Source organism: Urocitellus parryii, chromosome 6 (genome assembly GCF_045843805.1).
Source record: "Urocitellus parryii isolate mUroPar1 chromosome 6, mUroPar1.hap1, whole genome shotgun sequence".
In the NCBI taxonomy this organism is placed as follows: Eukaryota; Metazoa; Chordata; class Mammalia; order Rodentia; family Sciuridae; genus Urocitellus; species Urocitellus parryii.
The window spans coordinates 180,095,762-180,117,455 of record NC_135536.1 but is presented as its reverse complement, the minus strand read 5'-3'; the positions used below and the strand labels follow the sequence as shown (position 1 = coordinate 180,117,455).

At 48.9% G+C, this 21,694-nt stretch overlaps 1 protein-coding gene across 4 annotated transcripts in view; it reads right to left on the bottom strand.

Annotated features, from left to right (window-relative positions):
- Window positions 1–21,423, bottom strand: part of Ppp1r16b (protein phosphatase 1 regulatory subunit 16B) — a 102,802-nt gene extending 81,379 nt beyond the window's left edge. Inside the window, exon 1 of one of the 4 annotated variants that reach the window (XM_026383291.2) lies at window positions 21,379–21,423. The gene's annotated coding sequence lies outside the window, so the exon portion shown is untranslated. Of the gene's footprint in view, window positions 1–20,615; window positions 20,648–20,738; window positions 20,840–21,160; window positions 21,280–21,378 lie in introns of those variants that run through there. The other 3 variants (XM_026383288.2, XM_026383287.2, XM_026383290.2) reach the window with 3 other exon arrangements.
- Between the last annotated feature and the right edge of the window lie 271 nt (window positions 21,424–21,694).

Here is a 21,694-nt window from a genome sequence, read left to right as displayed (position 1 = left end):
TGCCTCAGCCTCCTAAGTCTCTGGGATCATAGGCCTGTGCCACTGCACCCAGCTGCCCTTGTGAGGGAAGGCAAGGAAGTGTACCAGGACTCGGTGGGGAGGTAGAGCCAGGGGGTGGGCCTCATCATTACCCCAGAATAAAAAGCTATTGCAGGGCTGGGGCTGTAGCTCAGTGGCAGAGCACTTGCCTAGCATGTGTGAAGCCCTGGGTTTGATCTTTCACCACATAAAAATGAAACAAATAAAATAAAGGCGTGCTGTCCATGTACAACTACAAAAAAAAAAAAAGTTATGAAAAAAAGGTAACACAGAATGTTGTCTGGGGAAACAACGAGGGCACGGCTTTGGGTGGGAATCTGTGCAATTTTTCCATTATCCTTCCATACTAGGCCCTGATTGGCCAGAACTTATTATCACCAATGGGCGGAGCCCAGCCACCAGTGATTGGCTGAGGTGCAGGTACCCATCCTGAGTTGCCCCAATCAGATGCTCTCCCTTCCCACTCTATGTGACCTGGAAGCATGAAGCCCAGTTGCTGCTGGAAGCCAATCTTGGATGTCACCGACACTTGGGAGTGACAGTTGAGAAACAGGATCTTTAAGGAGCCTCAGCACTTTGGCTATCCAAACCAACAAAACCTCCTATATTATTTAAGCCAGTTGAATTGGTTTTTTTCCTTTACTTATGTCTCCAAGTCACCCTAACAGAGAATAATGACACTTTCAGGGTAGCAGGCATAGGGACCCCAGGAGGAACTGTGGCCTATAGCAAAATGAGTGGCCTCTTGCTGGGGCACATTACCAGATCCTCCCCTCCCCTCTGCAATGACCATTTCTGGCCTTTCAGGCCCAAGTAGAGGGCTATCCTTGAGCGAGGATGGAAAGATCAAAGCCAGGTCCCCACAGCAGCCCTGCCCACCGAGGACTACACACGGGGATTGAACCCAGGGCCTTGTGCATGCCGGGAAGTGCTGCGCCACTCAACTCCATCACCAGCCCCTGTTCCTCCTTAATTCCAGGAGAGTCTCTGGGCTGGAGCCAACTGCTTTGAGAAAAACAACGTGAAGGAAGGTGAATTCAAATTGAAGAGACTTTCAAACATGAGTCAGAAAGCATTTCAAAGTTCACACCGTTAAAAGAAAATGCTAAGATTTTGTTCCTGGTTCTTCAGCTATTCTTCCCTGCACAATCTTGGCAGCTGCCTGGGGGAGGGCCGGGAGTGCTTTTCTCCTTGTGTTTCCTGCACCATTGAGCACGAGGGGAAAAGGAAAACAAAACAAACAGCCCAGCCCTCCTCCTCCTCTGATCTCACTTGGGACCTACTTTCTCTCCTAAAGGACACACACCCCCGCCCTCCCACAACACATGTCTTTGAATAACAATCATTTTTTCAGCGTAATGATGCTTTACTCATGAGCAAAGAGACTTCTGGGGCTCTTGGTGCTCCCAATATCTGAATTCGAAATTATCCTTGTCCCCCCCCCCCCCCACCCTATTCTCACTGACTGTCCTATTCCTGCTGGGGCAAACCTTCTATCACCCTACACAGGCCTCCCAGTGTGGTGTCAGTTGTGGGACTCAGTTAAGGCCAGCTCCTTAACTCTGCTTATCCAGCTGTGCTTCATTCATTCCCGTCTCTGAATGGCAGCCCAGGCTTGGCCCTGGCTTGTCACTGCTCACTGAAGCCTATTGTCAGGACTTTGTGTTTATGGTAGGAGAGGGGAGGCAGGATTCAAAAGTCAAGAGTCCAAAGGGAACAAAGAGTGATCCAGCAACTGATACCCCTGAGCTGTCTCAGGAAAAGAACCAAGCGCAGCGATTGGATAATAAGGCCCCCTGTCTGAACTGCCTGGGTCACACTGGGAGCAGAGGAAGAGTCAGGGTCACATACAGGCAGCATGAAGAAGCAGGAGCAGCCGGGCACGAGGAGAAACCATCTAACAAAGCTAACAGTTCACAGAGCCTGGCCCCGCTACTCGTGAGTTTGCTGAGAGAGAAGATCCAGGTCAGGTAGTAGACAGGACTGCGCCAGGGAGCCCCAGTTCTGGCCTGAAGAGAGATGATCATATGGGGAGTGAGCATCTATCATGCATGTCTGCAAGATGGCATTTGGTGACCAACAGTCAAGACAACCTGGAGGGACCAAGTAGACGCTGATTGACATTTTGGATTGGTTCTGCCTGTGAAGGTGAAGCAGCCTTCTCAGGCTCGTTTCCAGGAAAACTTCAAAGACAACCACAGCACACACCAGGACCACACCAGTCCTCCATGCTGCATCCCCCACCAACCCAACCCAGAGAGGTGGGCTAAGAATACCAGTGTGGAGAAGGCTGCAGGGGCCAGAACGTAGGTGCTAAGGACTAAGGGCACACACAAGGCCGAGAGGATGCCTACAAACATCCCACGTGATCGTGTCAGTCACAGTCAAGGTGCTAAACCAAACCAAAGAAGCTTATGTAAGAGCTAAGCACCGGGAAATGGGAGTCGGGTTGCAAGGGTGGTTTCTCCAGACGCAGGGGAGTGGGGTTATTTTCCAAAGGAGGCCACCTGTGACCACAAGACATCCTCCTGGGTCACAAGGTGAGTAAACAGGGGTGGCTGTTCACGTTGGCTAGGCCTGGAGTGGCCTCGGTCTCCTCTGCCGAGCTCTCTCAGCTGACGTCCTTGACTAGACTTTCTTCTCTGTGTCAACTCTGAAGTTGGTGGTGGCTGTTTGGAGCACGGGGAGGAGAGGAATCAGGAAGCCACGTGTGTAACAGGAGAGAATGCCGTGAGGGTTAACAATGTCTGCCAGGGCTACAGACGTGGGAAGCAGGGGTGAGCACGCAGAGTGTGTGATCGTGCCACATCACGTTCCCCTCAACCTGGCTTTCAGTACTGGCCTTCACCCCAGGGGTTGGAACACTCTAGTCTTAAACATAAGCATCTGGAATGTTATCAGACAGAGTGGCAAGACCCCTCAAATCCCAGGATTTCATCCAGACAACACCACAAAATCGCTGTGGCCTCAGTCAAGAACACCTGAGGCTCACCTGCCTGGGGGGTTGGAGGGGGGGTGAATGAACAGCTGGTGCTCATCCTGCAAAAGGGACTGGACCCAGCTCCTAGGAAGCTGTATGCTGAGCCAACTCAAGAAAGGATGGCAGCCCCTGTAGCTGCCTGCCGTGTCTCCCACACCCTCCCTGGAGTAGAGGGAGATGCCATGCCAGCGGGAACTGAATGAAGTCCACTTTTGAAGGGGAGAGGGACAGAGTGCTGCCACCAGCTGACCCACCCCTCGCCACCTAGATCCAGAGATCACTGTCTTGTCAGTTCCAAGCATCTTGGGCTCCACATCACAACCAACATAAAAGAGGAAGGGGCCTCTGGTCTGATTCCTGATCAGATCTCTCTCCACTCCAGGAACCTCACAGACATCCCTAGCAAGCCATCTCCTCACCACCTCCACTACCACCATCCCCCCCCCCTTTTTTTTTTTGGTACCAGGGATTGAACCCAGGGATGCTAACCACTGAGCCACATCCCCAGCCCTTTTACTTTTTATTTTAAGACAGGGTCTCACTAAGTTGCTGAGGCTGGTTTTGAACTTGCCGTCTTCCTGCCTCAACCTCCCGAGTCACTTACACGCATGCAACACGGTGCCAGGCTCTCCTTCCATCAGCTAGGGGCATTCTTTGCCAGTTAGGAAGTAGTTGAGGTGGGAATTTTTCAACTTTTCATAGAGATTATTCACTGAGGATAATTCCAAAGAGGAAAGGGCAATAGCAAGCATGGAGTTCAATTTGAAAGAGAAAGTCCTAAATTTGAAGGAGGAAGAAAGAATGAGACGGAGAAGGGAGACAGCGAAGCAGAAATCGATTCCAATTAACTTCAGCCAGTGAGTGCAGATGTGTGATTCAAACCCAGGTCTAACTCCGAAGCCTTCGTATACTACAGCAGAAGGAGAAGAAATAACTAGGAAAAACTCTAAAGAACCATAAGGGTTTTTTAAAGACCTTCCATGAGAAATGCAAGATTTTAGAAAATCCATAGTATTAACAATCAGAAAGAGAAGAGGCATTTTGGCTAAGAAACCAGATGGACCAATTTGTAATAGAAAAAATACTTGCTGAAACCAGTGTACAGTAAAATGTATGCTAACGAAACTGTAAGTGAGCATTGTTTAAAACTATGTGCATGAAATGAACCCAGAGAGAAGAGAATGTTCGATAAGAAGGAAAGCTTTAGGCACAATGTCCCTTCCAACTGTCTAGTGCTGTGCATGTGACATTGCCTGGAATCTTTTCACCAACTCTAAAAATGTATGTATTATCCCCATTTCAAAGAGGAGAAGACTGAGCCTCAGAGAGGCCAAGGCACTAGTAAGTAGGGGCAGGTGTTTCAGCTGTTTGCAGTAGGAATAGCCCAGGATCTGTGTGCTGCGTCAGTGCCCAGGCCATCCACTAAGCATAAGTAATACCTCTCCTGCTTGAAAACACAATTTTTAAAAAGTCAGGGAAAATGGGCCACAATAGTCTGACTGGTAGCAAGAAAGAGTCCTTGAAGGAAAATAAATAAAATCTATGCAGAGTAAGAAAAACTGATTAAAATCATAACTTCTCTTACTGTTGGAGCTGTCCTTGCTTTTGGAGGCTTGAGCCGGAGATATATGTATCTCATTCTAAATTCCATTAAATGCGCCTTCCAAATCCCTGTGGGCCCCGCCCCCACGGCCAGCCTCTCCTTTCCGAGGAGAACTTCCGCACTTTCACTTCACCCCCCAGCTCCCAAGCCAGATTCATAACTGCTCCTGCCCTTCCTCCTCTCCTCTCTGGGAGATGAAACTGTTAGTGGACTAGATAGGGAAGTTTCCAGATGCTCTACAGTTTGGTCAATAAAGTTTTCATCCAATATGCAGGTTTTGAAGTATGCATGCTGGATCTGTGACCTTGCAGGTCACCATGCGGAGAAGCGCTCTGTAGGTGACTGCAGGTACGGTTCTACTTCTGTCCTTTCACTTTGATTCCCTCCTCTTGGGTATACAGAATGCTAAGCATACCTCTGCTTCCCTTCTTTCCTTCTAACAGGATAAAGTCTCCATGAGCCAGAAGCCCCATCCCACAAAAGTGGTGTTATTATCAGAACTGAATTTATCTCCCCGTGTTACAATCTCAGGTTGCTCTGCTATCTGGGATTCTGACTTCTCCCTACGGTCTGATCTTCACCAGCAAATCACTGAACACCCTCTCTGTTTCAATCGGGTCACCAATGAAGAATTAGTTAGGGGGTTTTCTTCTGGCAATTTTCTCTGCTCATGCATTTCCATTGTAAATTTAAAGCCTCATTCATTTAGTCAAGAGATAAGTATTTATTGCCACCTACCACATGCTGGGCAGTAAAGGAGGCTGGCTCCCAGGATCCCTGAATGAACAAACCTCCTGATCAGAGAGGTTCTGCTTTAGTCATGCTGGGCCAACCTTCCTGTATATGGTTACTATGAACTCTAGACACGCCCTCCCCCGCCAAAAATAAATAAGTTTATTGGAATTCACTAGATTTGTTTGACCACAAGTGGCACAAACTGGAAGGAAGTCAACATTAAAAAGAAAAAAAATGGCACCAAGTAACTTTTGCAGGTTTGTAACTCTTTACCTGACGGAAGGCCCCAGTGGATGTAGTGGCTAAGCTTGGATAGAAAACTTCTCTTTCATCATTTGAGCAATTAAAGGATAGAAATCAAGTAATCACAAGCTGGAGAGTGAAGAGAAATATCCCTGAAAAGACAGAGTCACAGAAGAGTATCCCCATATGTTGAGGGAACACTGTGCCCAAATCTCCCTCAATGGTAAATGTGCAGGGCAGACTCCAAGCAGTGCAACTACGGTCAAATGACCTGGACAAAGATTTCAGATGTTGTCCCACCCAAAGGAGACTGAATTTGGAGTTTGACTTGGTTCAAGTTAACAGCTAGATTTAAAAAAAAAAAAAATCACTATGTTCTGAGAATCCAGAATCTCTTCAAGTCTCACTCATCCTCAGCTTTCAGGACATAATCTAAAATTACTAGACAGATTTTTAAAAATAGGAAATGTGACCCAAACTCAAGAGAAAAGGCCATCAAGGAAGACTTATCTCAAGATGAACCAGACCTTAGAATCCAAAGACAAGGATTCCAAAGCAGCTATCATAACTTCACTCAAGGCTATAAAAGAAATTATGTTTGTAATAAGTGAACAGATAGGAAATATCAGCCACAACATAGAAATGACAAAAAACCAAAATAATGAATCAATTCAGCTAAATCCTCTCTGACACCTTGCTCTGCATCCATGTGAATTGTGCTTCCCACTCAGGATAGTTATATAGTTCTAATATTTATTTCAATGATCCCTCTTTTTAGCTTTTTCCAAATGCCATGTTCTGGACAAGCTTCAAGGTATAAAAATATGACATAAAATTCTAAACTCTGGTTCCAAAGACCAGATCTCCTCTGACAACATCTATATGGTCATTTCTCATATCTTCCTGTCTCTGTCAGGTTTTTAATCTCTCTCTCTCTCTCTCTCTCACACACACACACACACACACACACAATTGAAGTCCCACATGTCCTCTTTCCAGAGCTTTGTGATGCTTCAAGCTCCATCACTCAGTCATTCGGCCCACGTGAAGCCTGCGGGAATGAGGGGCAGCCTGCCAGGTTCCATACACCTGAACATCTGTCCTTCACAGCAAAACGCCTTCCACTGACTGATCAGCCAGGTCAAAAACTCTGGCTACACCTTCAGTAGATGAATGGATAAAGAAAATGTGGTGTATATACACAATGGAATATTACTCAGCATTAAAAGAGAATAAAATCATGGCATTTGCAAGTAAATGGATGGAGTTGGAGAATATGATGCTAAGTGAAGTTAGCCAATCCCAAAAGACCAAATGTTTTCTCTGATATAAGGAGGCTGATTCATAATTGGGTTGGGGGTGGGGAGCATGGGAGGATTAGGTGAATTCTAGATAGGGCAGAGGGGTGGGAGGGGAAGGGAGGGGGCATGGGAGTAGGAAAGACAGTGGAATGAGATGGACATCCTTATCCTAAGTACATGTATGAAGACACAAATGGTGTGACTATGCTTTGTGTACAACCAGAGACATTAAAAATTGTGTTCTATATGTGTAATATGAAATGTAATGCATTCTTCTGTCATATATAACAAATTAGAATTAAAAATTTAAAAAAAAAAAACCCTTTGGCTACAGACAGTGTAACATCCCATTCTCCAGTTCCACCAACACTTTTCAAACACATGTTAGGTAGAAGGGTTTCAAACATGACTATGCATGGAATCAACTGGAAATTCTGGGCATACACAAGAAGACCACAGAGCAAGACTACTACATAGCTACCAGAATCATCATTTTTTTTTAAGGACAGTATTCGGTAGTTTCAAGGTGGGGATGACTGACAAGGGACACAGTGCTGCCACTGGATTGCTGGATGTCTCTTGAACATGCCCTGTTTGTGAAAAAATTCATTTACTTGGGATTTGTGTGCCTTCGTGTGTATGTTCTTCCACAGTAAATCATTGCAATTTTTAAAAAGCATACTACGTCTGAGGGTCCCACCTCGACAGATTTTGGTTTAATTGGTCTGGAGTGCAGCCAGGAACCGACGTTTCTAACAGCTCCCCCAGGTAGGTCTGATGTGCATCCAAGAACCACTGTGTCAGAACTTGGCAACCCTCCTCACTATTTCTTGGAGCAGAAAATGCTGCTGCTTCTCCAGAAAACCTAAATCAGGATGTTTTCTGGAAAACACCAGGAGACAACTATAACAGGCCTTCCATGGAAAAATAGGTGATATATTTCACCATTATAATTATTAACTTTTATTGAACATTTACTGCATTCCAAGAGTGAGCAAAGTGCTACATTATCCCATTTAACCTTCCCAACAAGTCTGCAGGACAGGTGCTGTTGACTCCCATTTTAAAAGGAAGCTCAGTGGGGTTAAGTCACTGCCCAAGGCACACAGCCAGAGAGCAACAGGGTGGGACCCTCGGACAGGGATAGGGTTCAAGTCCAGATTGGCTTTGACCCCGAAGTCCCTGCTCCTTAGCCACCACCCAAACTGCCTCTCCAGTCAGTTCTTGGCTGCAGGACTTCACAGAGCCTTTATTTGCTAATGGGAACTGTGAGTTGCCAACACAAGAATGCGGATGCCCCAGTTTCCAAAGTCCTTTGCTTGCTCTGTCTCAGCCCATCATCCACACGGCTGGCAGAGTTCGCCTTCCTAGGCTGAGTCTGATTCTGTATTTCCCTTTTGGGGAGATGTGATGGCTCCTACTACCTGTTAGAGTCAAGCTCAAGCCCTCAGCCTAAAGTCCAGACTGCCCAGCCTCTGGCCTGGACATTTCCTCTTTCTGCCTGGCCATCCTAGCCTCCATCCCCCCACCTCCAACCCTTAAGTACCCGATTTTCCAGCAACGCTGAACGGGCCTGATGGCTCCCAGCTGCGCAATGGTACCAGCATCTGCTGAGACTCTACAATGTACCAGGAACCCTACGGCCATCCCCACAACGAGTCCTAAAAACCATCACCATTATCCCCACTTGACAGATAGGAAAGGAAGGCTCAGATTAACACACCCAAAGTCCCAGCCAGGAAGCGGCAGGTCTAGGGTTGGACCCCAGGTCCATCTACATAGAGCCCATGCGGTTCTCTACACCACACTCACCTCCGTCCCCACACGTGTGGTTCCGTGGGGTGGCAACACCGTGCTTTCTCTCCACCTGGAAAAGGCTCCATGCTCCCTGAGAGCTGACTCCAGTGCTGCCCTGACAATATCCATCCTAAGTACGTTCCAGCGTCATTCAGACAATGTTGTCTCATTGCTCTTTATTTTACTTTATTTATTTTGGGGGTGCTGGGAATTGAACTCAGGAACACTCTACCTCTGAGCTACACTCCCAATTATTTTTTTTATTTTGAGACAGGGCCCTGCTAAGTTGCCCAGGCTGGCTTTGAACTTGCAATCCTCCTGCCTCAGCCTTCTGAGTCAGTGGGACTACAGGCGTGTACCACCGTGCCCAGCTCTCACTACTCTATATTTCCTCTGAACTCTTCTTCTTTATTTGCCCTCTCTAGATCCTCTCTCTAGTTCCAAGGCATTTGGCCACATCTCTACAGGGACACTCAATGCTCAGTTGTTGGCTTTAGACTGCCTTCTGCATTTGACTGGCTGCTCTTGGAAGACAAGGGATACTTGCTATTCACTCTTCATTACCTTCGCAGAGCCATCCAGCACAGAGGAGGTATCCAATAAATGGGAGAGAGTGGACGGGAGGGTGCGAGACTAAAAATTCACTAAGATCATCCCACAGTCCCAAGGCCAGGAAGTGGCCCTTCAGCTTGGAACAAGTGCAGTAGCATCAAACCAGACAGAACAGATCTGGATGATGGGGGAAAGAAGGCAGACCACTAACTTTCCTTCCACAGGCAGATAGAGTAGGGATGCCCTGGCTCACCCTTTCTTCCCTCTGCATCTCCACAACTGGTTCCATGTATCCCTGCCTCTGGGATTTGTTATGAAAGTAATGGTTGGGCTCATTCCATAGCCCTGTCTCAGTTGATATTCTCAATGGCTCCTTGCCTTGTGTTGCTCTTAAGATGTCCCAAGTGAATGAAGAGATGTATGGGACAGGTAGGTCCCAACTAAGTGGTTAGATCAGCTATCAGATCCTTTTCTAAATGGACCTATTTCCTTACAAGGCGCAGACAGATCTTAGGCTTGCTTATTCATACAACACCCATCCTGTGCATCTGCTCTACGACAGGCACATCTCCTTGTAACCCCCGGGGTAAGCAGCATGTTTATGTCACCCACGCGCAACCTCCATGGGCCCCAAGAGAGAGATTTTTTTTTCATATTTTTTCAGTTATAGTTGGACACAATATCTTTATTTTACTTCTTTTTATGTGGTGCTGAGGATCGAACCCAGCATCTCGCACATGCTAGGTGAGCGCTTTACCACTGAGCCACAACCCCAGCCCCAAAGCTGTGGATTTTTAAAGCCAGCCCCTGATCTCTTGCTCCCTGTCCTGGGCTAGCTCTGCCCAGGTGTAAGTGATCAGCAACCACACCCATTACAAACTGGGCTGGGTGTCTGCACAGGCTCTCTCCAACAAACCACCTCAATAAACATGGAAAACACCAAAGAGGCTATTTAAAATTACTCAAGACTCCCTAACTTCTCGCCTCGCCTCTTCCCACCGGGGAGTGATACCACTTTTCTGCCTCTAATCAAGTTGTTTTCTTCTGAGAATTTTAAGTGCCCCAGACCCAATGCATTCCAGGACATGGTGCATGCTGTATTTTATGGAATCGTTGCAATGCTCATTAAGAGGGGGTTTATCAGACCACTGGCTTATGCCTTCTTCCTGCACAAGGCCAACCACGCTGCTGTGCTCTTGTTTTATTCATCCACGTTACTGCCGACTCCAGGAGATGGGATCAACGTGAGGACCAGGACTGGTTTAATTTAATTTTTATCTCCAATACAAAGCACAAGACCAGATAAAATGTGATCTTGAATATTTAACAATCTTTATATAGACACATCATAAAATCTGAATTACTGTAGAATCTGACTCAGAAATGTTCTCTTCTATGCAGGCTGAGCATCCCTAATCCAAATATTTTAAATTCAAAATACTCCAACATCTGAAACTTTGGGAGCACCAACCTGACACCATAAGTGGAAAATTCTACACACCCTCATGTGACAGGGCACAGCCAATATGCAGGCACACTAAAAACAATGTGTCAAAGAATCTATGTACCTAAGGTATATGTGAAACATAATTGAATTTTGTGTTGGAATTTGGGTCCCATCCCCCAAGATATTTCACTAAGAACATATATGAAAATACACCAAAATCTGAAAGAGAAAAAAAAATGCTTCCAAGCCTTTAAGATACAGGATACTCAACCTGTACCTACCAGGCTGGCAAAAATTAAGCTTCCTTAAAGCTCAGTGTTGGAGCCAAGCATGGTGGTACACTCCTGTCATTTCAGTAACTCAGGAGGCTGAGGCAGGGGGATCTCAAGTTCCAGGTCAGCCCAGGCAACTTAGCAAGACCCTGTCTAAAAATAAAAAATAAAAAGGCTGGAAATGTGGCTCAATGTTAATAGTAATGTGCCTTGAATTCCATCCCCAGTACCACAAAAAAAAAAAAAAAAAAAAAAATTCTCAGTGTTGGAGAAGAATAGGAAACAGGCAGCCACACTGAGGAAACAGAAATTGGTTTGGTCTCTTGGGAGGACAATTTGGCAATATCTGCCCAGTTTCAACTGTAATAAATTTTCCTTATGGATAAAATCATACCATTGTAAGAAGATACACACTGTACAAATGAGGGTTTTATAACCTTATACATCTGCATTAGGAAAGAACTAGGAACTATTTCAACCTCAGCAAGGGACAAGAAAGTAAACGATGGTATTTTATTTTATTTTTTTTAATCACTGGAATACCACCCAGCCTTTCCAGGTCTGCTGGGAGTAGCGGTACACCCCTGTAATTCCACTGACTTAGGAAGCTGAGGCAGGAGGATCTCAAAGTCTAGCCCAGTTGAGGCAACTTAGTGAGACCCTATCTTGCTGTCCCCTGAACAGCCATTCAGATAGCAGGGAGGGGCAATGGGGGATTAAAAAAGACACACAAACAACAAGAAAGAAAGCTGGGATTAGGTGGGAAACTGATCTCCGGTTGAGAACAGTGACTCAGAGCTGTTTGGCATGTTTATTATATAGGTTTTATCATCAAAAGGTGATTTGTGGAAAAGTTTCTGCAAAGCAGGCAGGCTTGAAGGTCACAGTACTGACAGACATCACAGTTATCTTGTTATGCTCAGAATCCCCTATCCCTGGGAGTTAGTGTCTGAGTTTCAAGGTCAAGACTGATAGCTCTGAGCCTTTGCACAGACTTTCCTCAGGCAGGGCATCACCAAAGCAACTGGGCAATCTTAACCTCTACTTTAGCACAGGGGGTTCCCAGCACAAGTGCACCACAACCACAAGGCAATCAAAAACCTGATCCACATCACTGTGCCCCATACTATCTCAAAATAAAAAGTGAAAAGGAGCTGGGGGTGTGGCTCAGTGGTAGTGTGCCCTGGCTTCAATCCCCAGTACCAAAAAATTTTAAAAAAAGACGCAGGCCTATGCATATGTGTTGACAGGTGCTCAGATACATTAGTTGAAAAAAGAAGCCTCAGAAGAGTGTGGCACAGATGCATTAAAACGAGAAAGGGATAAATATGCAAATGGATATGAGTTTGTATATGCATCTGAAATTTATGGAAAGATACAGAAAACATTGAGGGATTTTGTCTGGGGAAGGGTTTGAGTGGCTGGGGAAGACAGGGAAATTTTACTTTCCATTTTCCACTTTTCTGTACTGTGTGAATTTTTTATGATGTGCTTGTTTTCTTTTTATAATTAAAAAGCATAAAACATGGCAATAAGAAAACAAAAGCTTGATTTCATATGTCAAAGGAAACAAACAAATGACATTTTGGGGAAAGTCTTCCATATTTCCTAATAAGGCTATAGGTAATGTTCCTGCCTACAGGTGAGCTGAGGACAGCAAGAGTTCTAACGGGACCCTCGAGACATGGAAAGTCACCAACAAGAGCCAACAACCCTGAAGAGAATGTCAGAATGTGTACCTTTTACTTGCAACTGGATGACAGCAAATAAAACCAGTTCTGATGAAGACACTGAACCAAGAAATTCTGAGAACTCCCCAGCCTGGCATGGACACTGGGGATGCCCAGGTAAATGATGGCTATAAGTAACCTGGTGAACAACTCAGCTGACCCCGCCCCTGGGAATGTACTGACACAGGGCTCTGCTCACTTGTCCCTTCTGCTCTATGGCCAGCTATTGCTCCCAGAAGCTGACTTTAAAGATAACAATGCAATAGTAACAGTTGATACATAGCAAGTAAATCTTACACCACAAGCAAGGACTACCTGCTTCATTGTATCCATATCATTGTACTCCTGTCCATCCTGTTTTACACCTGGGGAAACCGGAGTTCAGCAACTGAAGTTAAGCAAGTGACTTCTCAAGATTGCAGTAAGTGGTGGAGACAGTAATTGAACCCAGGTCTGACTCCAAAGCCAGTCAGGGTCACTTCTAGCCTCCCTCTCCCATCTGAAGAAAGGACTACAAAAAAAGCACTGCCAGCCAGGCATGGTGGCGCACACCTGAAATCCCAGTGGCTCAGGAGGCTGAGGCAGGACGATGGCAAGTTCAAGGCCAGCCTCAGCAATTTAGCAAGGCCCTGAGCACTTTAGTGAGGCCCTCTTTCAAAATAAGAAGTAAAAACAGTCTGCAGATGTGACTCAGTGGTTAAGAACTGGGTTTAATCCCTGGTACCAAAAAAAAAAAAAGGCACTCCCTGAGAGGAGGGACAACCCCACAGAGAAAAGGCAGCATTTCTGTGCAAAGAAAAGCCAGAAAGTGAAATAATTAAGGGCAAGGGCCTTGAAGCCAGAGGTGCTTGATTCAAGTCCTGACTGTATGACCTTGGGGATGTCCTTGAACCTTTCTATGCCTCACTTTCCTGTGCAATAGTAATTAGGGTGGGAATAATGCCACCTGATTTGCCAGGAGAATTAAAAGAGTTAAATAGACAGTGCTCATAATAAGTACCAAATGTTAATGATTATTACTAATATTAAGAAAAGTTCACCCTTCCCTCCAGGCAGAGGCAATCCTGCAGGGAGCAGAGCTTGACCAGTGGAGCACAGGCTCGGTTTTAGCTTCTCCCTTAGCCCAGTACCCTTGGGCAGTACCTAGCTCTTCAACCCTAGCCCAGTCCTGCTGAGCAATTAACCAGTGCTTGGTGCCAGTTCTTCCTCCCACCTTCTCCTCCACCATGTGAATCAGAGTCACCTGGCACACCTTTTTAAACAGATCCCCCCACATTGGCTGATTCTGACGCAGGTAGGCTGGGCTAGGGCCCAGGGATCTGTATTTTTAACAAAAGCCCCAGGTGACCAGTTGACCTAGGAACAACGTGTTCCTGGACACATGTTTTCGGAAGCACTAGAGCTCATCACACAAGTGCTGGCTGTTTCAGCTGCTCCCTGAGGCCAAGCATCCCGTCTGGTCCTAGGTCTGGGCACACAGCAAAGAGGTGCAGTAAACATCTGCGACTCTGCAAGCCAGCCAGCAGAGCAGATGGCTGTGCAAACAGGCACACAGGCTGAATTTGCTTTTGTGCTTGAGTGGGTCACACCAGGGACCCTCACCTGTAGGCTTAGAGTTCTCCAGCTTGCTGCTACTCAAAGTGCAGTTCACAGACCAGAGGGATGGCACCCTGGGAACCTACTAGAAACACAGAAGTTCTGTCCCCAGCCCCACTGAGTCACACTCTGCATTCTAAGATGAACTTCAGGGTTTGAGGCATACACCCCAGGCATACATCCTGACCCCTTCCCCTCATCTGCATAAATTCTAACCCATGTGCACATCTAATGGGGGCCAATCTTGTCCTTCAAACTCCTACAGAGACCTGAAAAAACCAGCGTATTCTTTTCAATAGCTAGATTCATGCTCAGCAACCAGCCGGAGGCTCAGAGGGAACCATTGCTTTAATGAGTTATTTATTTCAAAGTCCATATTAAAATAAGTCTTCCCAATAAATTATTTAGAAAAAGAGAGAGACAACGCCGGCCTCTATAATTCTGGGCGTAAAACACTCCCTGCCTTTAAACACAGTCTCAACCCCTGCTTCCCTACCCAAAGCCATCCGAAGACATCAAACAGCAGAAGAAAACTAGCACCTTCTTCCTGTTGGCCAGGCGACAAGACATCAGGCAGATTTCACGCCACAGCTTGACCTCATCAGTCCAAGGCCTATCACACCGCTGTAAAGGGCAGTGGAAAAATAGCCATTCAGTGGGCTTCCTTCAATCCACCAGAAGGGAAAAAACAGGAAGCTATCTCAGCTGCGCCCGGCCTGACAAATCCCAAGGGCCCAGCGGACAGGGCGTTTCTTGTCAGCACCTACATCCCCCAGCCCCGGCAGCCTACTTGTTCAGGCTAAGGTGGGCCCTGCATCTGCATAAGCAAATGCAGAGGTGACTGCAGCAAGGATCCAGATCAAAAAGCCCCACACACCTGCTGGGGAGGGAAGACAGTGCTTGGTCTGAATTTCTTTGGCCTGCATTCCAACTGGCTGTTTGTCATTCAGGTTCACCTAAAATCTCTTCTGCCCATTCAGAATGTCCCGTAAGCCAAACCCCTGGGGCTCCAGGGCACATAGGCCTTCCAAGTCCTCATTCATTCCTTTAATGCATATTGGTTGTCTCCTGGGCGCTGGGCATCACACTGGGCAACTGGGGACACAGGGCTGAATGGATTAGACAGTCTCTGACCTTATGGGATTTACAGTCCAGTGGAGCTTTCTCAACCTTGGCACTATTAACATTTGGGCTCCGATCTCTCTCTCTCTCTCTCTCTCTCTCTCTCTCTCTCTCTCTCTCTCTCTCTCTCTCTCCCTGTGGGAGGCTGTGCTGTGTACTATAGCATATTTAGCAGCATTCCTGGTCTATATGTGCTAGAGAGATCTTTGGTCAGTAGCTCCTGTCCCCCTGTGCCCTCCCTCCTGGGTTGTGACAACCCAAAACACTTCTAGATGTTGGTAAAGGTGCTGTGGTGGGGCAAATTTTCTCCAACTGAGAACCAGGAGACTATAAGAATACTGACCACCATAGAACGTAACCCTATAATCATAACTAAGTACCACGGAGGAAAATTTGATGGACACTGTACCAATGTTACCTACAACTTGAAAGCCAGACATTTTACATGCATCTTACAATCCTTAGGACAACTCTGAATTGTGCATGTGTGTAATATCTATAGTAAATATGGCCTAAATTTCCAGATGAAGAAGAGCCTTTTCCAAGGCTCAGGAAGTGAAAAAATCGCCCGAGGCCCTAAAGCTGGAACCCTAGACCTAAACTTTGTCTCCATGTAAAGGAAACTTGAGCCTTTGTTTGGATGCCTTCTTTAAAGGGCAGGGTCTGAGGTCATGTGATGTTCTGAGCAACCATCCTAAAAGACTCATTCCTCCCTGGGGCCACTGTGGGGCTTGGCCACCACCTGCCACATCAATCAGGCTGCAAACTGCCTGCATCAGGGCACATTTGTGGAGCACCAGTGGGCTGAGGAATGACATTCTAGATTCTGACATACTCAAGAACACCTCCCCCCACAAGTACCTGCACACAGCAATTTCCCCAAAATCATGGCAGGTACTCAGAGCACACCCCACTGTGACCCATCTCCAGAGTGCCTACTGACCAGCATCTGAGGGTACAGCATGAGACAAGCCAGACTTTCTGCAGTCAGCTTTAGATATTTACCAAGAGCATGAAAGAGGAGGTGTGGGGCAGCACAGGGCAACTGTGGAGACTCCCCACATGTGATTTCTATACGAGTGGCATGCATTTAGCAATGTGCCTCAGTTTCCCCCTCCATGAAATGGACAGGTGCATCACTCCAATAAATTGATACAAGAACTCAGTGGCAATGCAAGGCCATGAACATGACCAGAAAGGCATCTGGTACAATTTTGTGATCAATAAGGGAGTTGGGTCAGGACACTTCCTCCACCCATACCCACTCCTCCATGTGAGACACTGAGTCCCAGGAAGAAAGAAACAGGTGCAGAGGTCGGGGAAGCATCTCAGGAAGAGGAAGGGGACCTCTGTGCTTCCTAAGTGGAACCCAGGGAGGAACAGCGACTGCACTGGGAAACAAGCTCAGGCCAGTCCTTGCAAAAGTCAATCCTGAACTTTCTCCGATGCTACAATCAAGACAGCCCTCCTCAGAGACCTGCCACCTGACAAGGCCACCGTGTGCTTGCTTCGGGTCAGTGAGTGTTTAACCATTCAAGGCCCTTGGCAGGATGGCCTCTGCTTCCCCCTAGGCCAGGCCTCCTAACCCCTGCTCCCTCATACTTGGTGCTGGCTGGACTCCAGCTGTGACTCCCGCCCACGGCTCTCCAAAGACACCAAGTGCTCTCAAGCCCATGTGCCGTTTTATATGCACAGCGGTTCTCCCTGCAAGAGCTGCCATCCCTCTGGTACCCACCACCTGGAAAACTGTCACTGAAGGGCTCAAATATGCTCCTACAGCAAATTTTGTCCACCTGTTATTGGTAATAATAGACTAATAATAATAGCAACTAACATCTGTGAGTACTTATTCATGTCTAGAAGGTCCTGAGCTAAGTTGTTACCCACATGGTCTCTTTTCTCCTTGTATCACCACCTTCAAAAGGTAGCTTATCCACATGACAGGTAAGAAATCTGTCCGTCATCACTCAGGGATGAAATGGCAGCTTGAAGGTTCACACCTGGCCAGCTTCAGCCCACCTGTTCTCCCATGCTCTTAACTCCTGCCTCTTGCTTTTGAAGCTTTTCTTTCACAGGGTCCTCACTGTCTGTCTCCAGGCCTGCCTCTCCCCCAGATGAGAGCCTGGGAGCTGCCTTGGTCATCTTGAAACCCCTTGCTAAGCACAAGGCCCGGAATGGACTGAACATCTGTTGAAGGAATCAATGAGCCCTGGAAAATCATGGCCAGCTGAGAAAGGCTTAAGTGGATGTTCAGACTCCGTGGGGACAGACTCATGCTGGACTCAAATTCCCAGGAGAGAGCCCCACCCTCAACCCAGGAGCCAGGCTCTAGGTTTTCCCTGTCCAGATAGCTAGAGGCAGAGGAGACATAATCTAACTCCCTGAACAGAAGGAAGCAGGGCCTTTGAGAGCTCAGTGCAGGAGAGGAAATGGTGGTGATGGTGACAATGATCATTTCCTGCATTCCTCCTGCACCAGGTGATCTACTAAGCACTTTATACACTTTATATGTGTAAGATCTCACATGATCCTCACAGCCTTATGAAGTAGGCATTAATATGAGTCCCATTTTTCTGGATGAGAAAACTAGGGCTCAAGAGAATAAGACCTTTACAAAGGGTCCCAGAGCTTTTGGGTTTAGAGTATAATGTCACCTAGACCTGTCTGGCTTCCTTGCTCTTCAGACTTATGGCTTTCTGTAAAAGACAGAATGCTTTTTGTGAAGGCCAATCTCTAAGATGTGATGGGACAGAGAAGTTTGTACCAGTCTTGACTGGGAGGATGCCAGTTGGGACCCCCTGTCTACTGAATGCTATAAGGGTTCTGGGGACAGGGAGTGGGGTGGCTATGTTAGAAGAGGTGGACAGAGGCAGGAGTCCTGAGAGTCTAAGCACAGCATGGAATCAATGCATGTGCCTTGACAATCTGAATCAATGCATGTGCCTTGACAATCTGCTAAACCAGGCTGGCTCGGCCTCTGTTAGAGAAATTTCACTCTGGGTATGGAGCTGGTTTTGAGAAAAACCTAGGTCAGACTTTTCTAAGAGGCCAAATGAGCTCAGCAGAAAGTTCTAGCCTTAAGGGAAAAATGCATCTCTGCCTCATCGTCCCCCTCAGGCTTCCAAAAAGAGTTAACAGCCAGATTAGAATTTAACCTCCACTCTGGCTCAATTAGCAGAGAGAACAAAGTCTGAACAGGCCCCAGGCATCAGCCTTGCCCACCATGTACTTCCAGGCCAGGGACGGCCCAGAGAGCAACAGGAAGCCGGGCCTCACCAGAACCACAGAGCTACAAGTGAATGTCACAGCAGGAGGATACCAAAAGAGGCCAAGGAAAGACTGAGTGGTCTTCCTAAAGGAAGAGACTGGGACGAGCTGGGGAGACACTGTTGGTCAGACCCAATTGACAAGCAGGTACCTTCTTGAAGGTCCACAGTGGCCTGGACAACACCTTGTCTGAAATAGCCTAGGGACTGGGGCAGAGAACATGGGATTTGGGTGACAGGTGGGAGAGAAGGGGATGGGGGATTGTGTGGGAAAGGCCCTGTGAGCAGGCAGCACTCTGGAAGGATTCACCGGCCCCCACCGCCTCCTGCAAGCTGGCTCTTTGTGACAAAACTAGGGAGAGAGATGCAGAAACTCCCCCAGCCCCTGCAGAACCACCCACTAGGGCTCCACTCCTGCACCTGTCTAAGAGACACGCCCAGCTCTAGCCAGTATCGAAGGCGCCAGCGTTTGCTAGGAGGGCTCACCTCCCATGCTCCACTGCACCAAGCACTTGGCAGGCCCCGCACTCATCATCCCCACGGCCTGGGTAGCCCCATTTCATAGAGACCTCTGGGGCTCAGGAAGCCAAGTGCCTTCCCTGCCCGCGGGCAGACAGTTAGTCGCTGGCTGAGCTGAGAAGCTTTGTTAGCAGCCTCAAACGAGACCTTTCAGATGGAAGGTTTTCTCCACCAGCCGCAGGAAATGGCAGGGCGCACAGGGAAGTACCCCCCGCGGACCGAGGCGGCTAACTGCAGGCCTCTTCCAGAGATCCCAGCGGGAAAGGGCGCCTGGTACCTCGGGGCTCCGAGTCCTCCACAGAGGGCGATTCAGAAGCAGCACCTGGTGCTCGGAGCCGCGGGGAACTGGTGGGCGCTTCTGACAGCCAGAACAGGGGCCCATTATGTGGAATCTAATCACATGGGCGCGCAAGCAGCTCGGCTTTCGGTTCTGAGAAGCGCTTGTGCAGCCGCATCTCTCTCCCTCCGCTCTCGAGATTTCAGGCAGCGCAGGGTCCTGGGCCTGGCGCGTGGCGGCGGCGCACCGCAGGCTCCCAGGAGGGCCAGATTCACAGCTCGCCTAGGCTCAATTATCCGCCCGGGACTGGGAGCCGCATCAACAGCATTTCCAGGGAAGCCGCAGGCCCGGCCCGGGAGGAGAAAGCAGAGGAAGGGAGTCTGTAATCGGAAAGCAGGCGGATAGCGAGCGCCGCCCCCTCCTGGCCCCCCACCCGGGGCGACCTGGGCTCTCCAGGTGACCTTGGGGGAGACCCCTCTGCGCGACCTTTCCATTGAGAGGATCGTACGGCTTCTGCCGACCCTAGGCGCTCGGGGGCGCTACTCCCTGCCGGAGCCGACGCGCGGGACTCGGCGGCAAGGCAAATAGCGCTCCCGGCGCCAGGGACCCGGCGGCCAGCGCACAGCGGCCCCGGGGAGAGGCAAGGCGGCCCTGGGGAGAGGCCCGGCGCACGCCTCCCGGGGAACTACAACACGGGTGTCTGCCCCGGCCGGCCGACACCGGGGATCCCGCAGCGGGGCAGGTCTGCTCGCCGTGGCACCAGCCCTGGGGACCTTTCCCGCCCGGGCAGGAGCGCTCTCTGCGCCCTGCCGCTACCTACCGGGACCAGGCGCCACCACGCGAGGGGGCGGCGCCCCCAAGCCCAGTCCAGAGACTGGGCGCCGGTGGTGTTTAGTGCTCTGTGGCTCCCGCTGGGCATTGCTACCCCCGCAGTCAGCGGCCCATCAGTCAGAACCCACCGAAGACCACTCCCCACCAGCCCCAAGATCGCGCCACTACAACCCCAGCCAACAACCTGCCAGTGCACTCCTCACCCCAGCCTAGACATGGAGGCTCCAGACGCGGGAGAACGCCCCACTCCATCCCCAGTCCTGAGCTCTAGGTACCTGCTTTTCCAGTGCCCCCCACCAAATTACCTTAAGTCCCTCGTCCTCCACCAGGTTATCAGAAGCTGAGACCACCTCCCCGCCCAGATTCTTGTCCTTCGCCCTGTCAAGCCGCAGAGCGCAGGGAGGAGGCGGCGCCGCCGGGGAACTCACCCGTTCTCTTGAGCCCTGCCCCGGGCGGCTCCCGGCCCTGGCTCAGTCAGTAGGTCCCCAAGCCACAGCTGCTGGTGCGGCGACAGAGCCAGCTCTGCTCCGCGGCGAGCCTCCGCGCCGCCTTTCGGCTCCTCCCCCGAGGCGGGGCCTGAGTGGCTGGCGTGGGGTGGACCGACTCAACACCAGCCTGCTGGTAAAGGGTGTCGGTGCTCCTGGCGTGGGGGCCTCTTTATGAACAAGAGGAAATTGAAAGGAGATGAGATGGACTCTTCCTCCCACCCGCTCCCCCCATGGAAAGGAGGAAGTCAAGAATGGCATTCTTGCTCCCATTTGACAGATGGTATCATGAAGCTCCAGAAGGAGTAGTAACCTGCCCGAGGTCACATAGGATAGTACCAGTGCTCGGAAGTCAATTGTCCTACCTGGAGGACCCTCGCGTAGCCTGTCTGAAGGCTTCACAGGACGTCCGGGGACGCGACCAGGTCTTGCCCTAGGAACAGGTCTGTGGGGACAGGTCTCCCAGCGGAGGAGAGCAAGACAAGTGGGAGCACGTGGGCTGTGACCTGCGGTGTGGGCCAGCATCATATCCTCTTTCTGGAAAAAGGGGAGGTTAAGTGAAGGAGGAAGGAAGTGGTTGTACCTCGCTGACGTCTGCCGGTTTGAAGATGTGCAGGATCTAGACCTGGGCTGCTTCCCTGAGATTTCATGCTAAAAATACAAACGCAATAAAATAAATATGCAAAACATAACGGGTGGCTTCTTTCTCTCTTCGAACCAAGCCTCTTCTGGGGCAGAAGGCCCTGCACCCTGTGCCTTTCTTTACACAATGAATTTAACTATCTTTAAGTTGCTTTTGAAAACCAACCCTCCTCCCCCCAGGAAGAAGAGAGAAAGTTAATAAACACAGGGGGAAAAAACCCAGCCCAAAACATTCTCTGGAATCCACACTCCCTGAA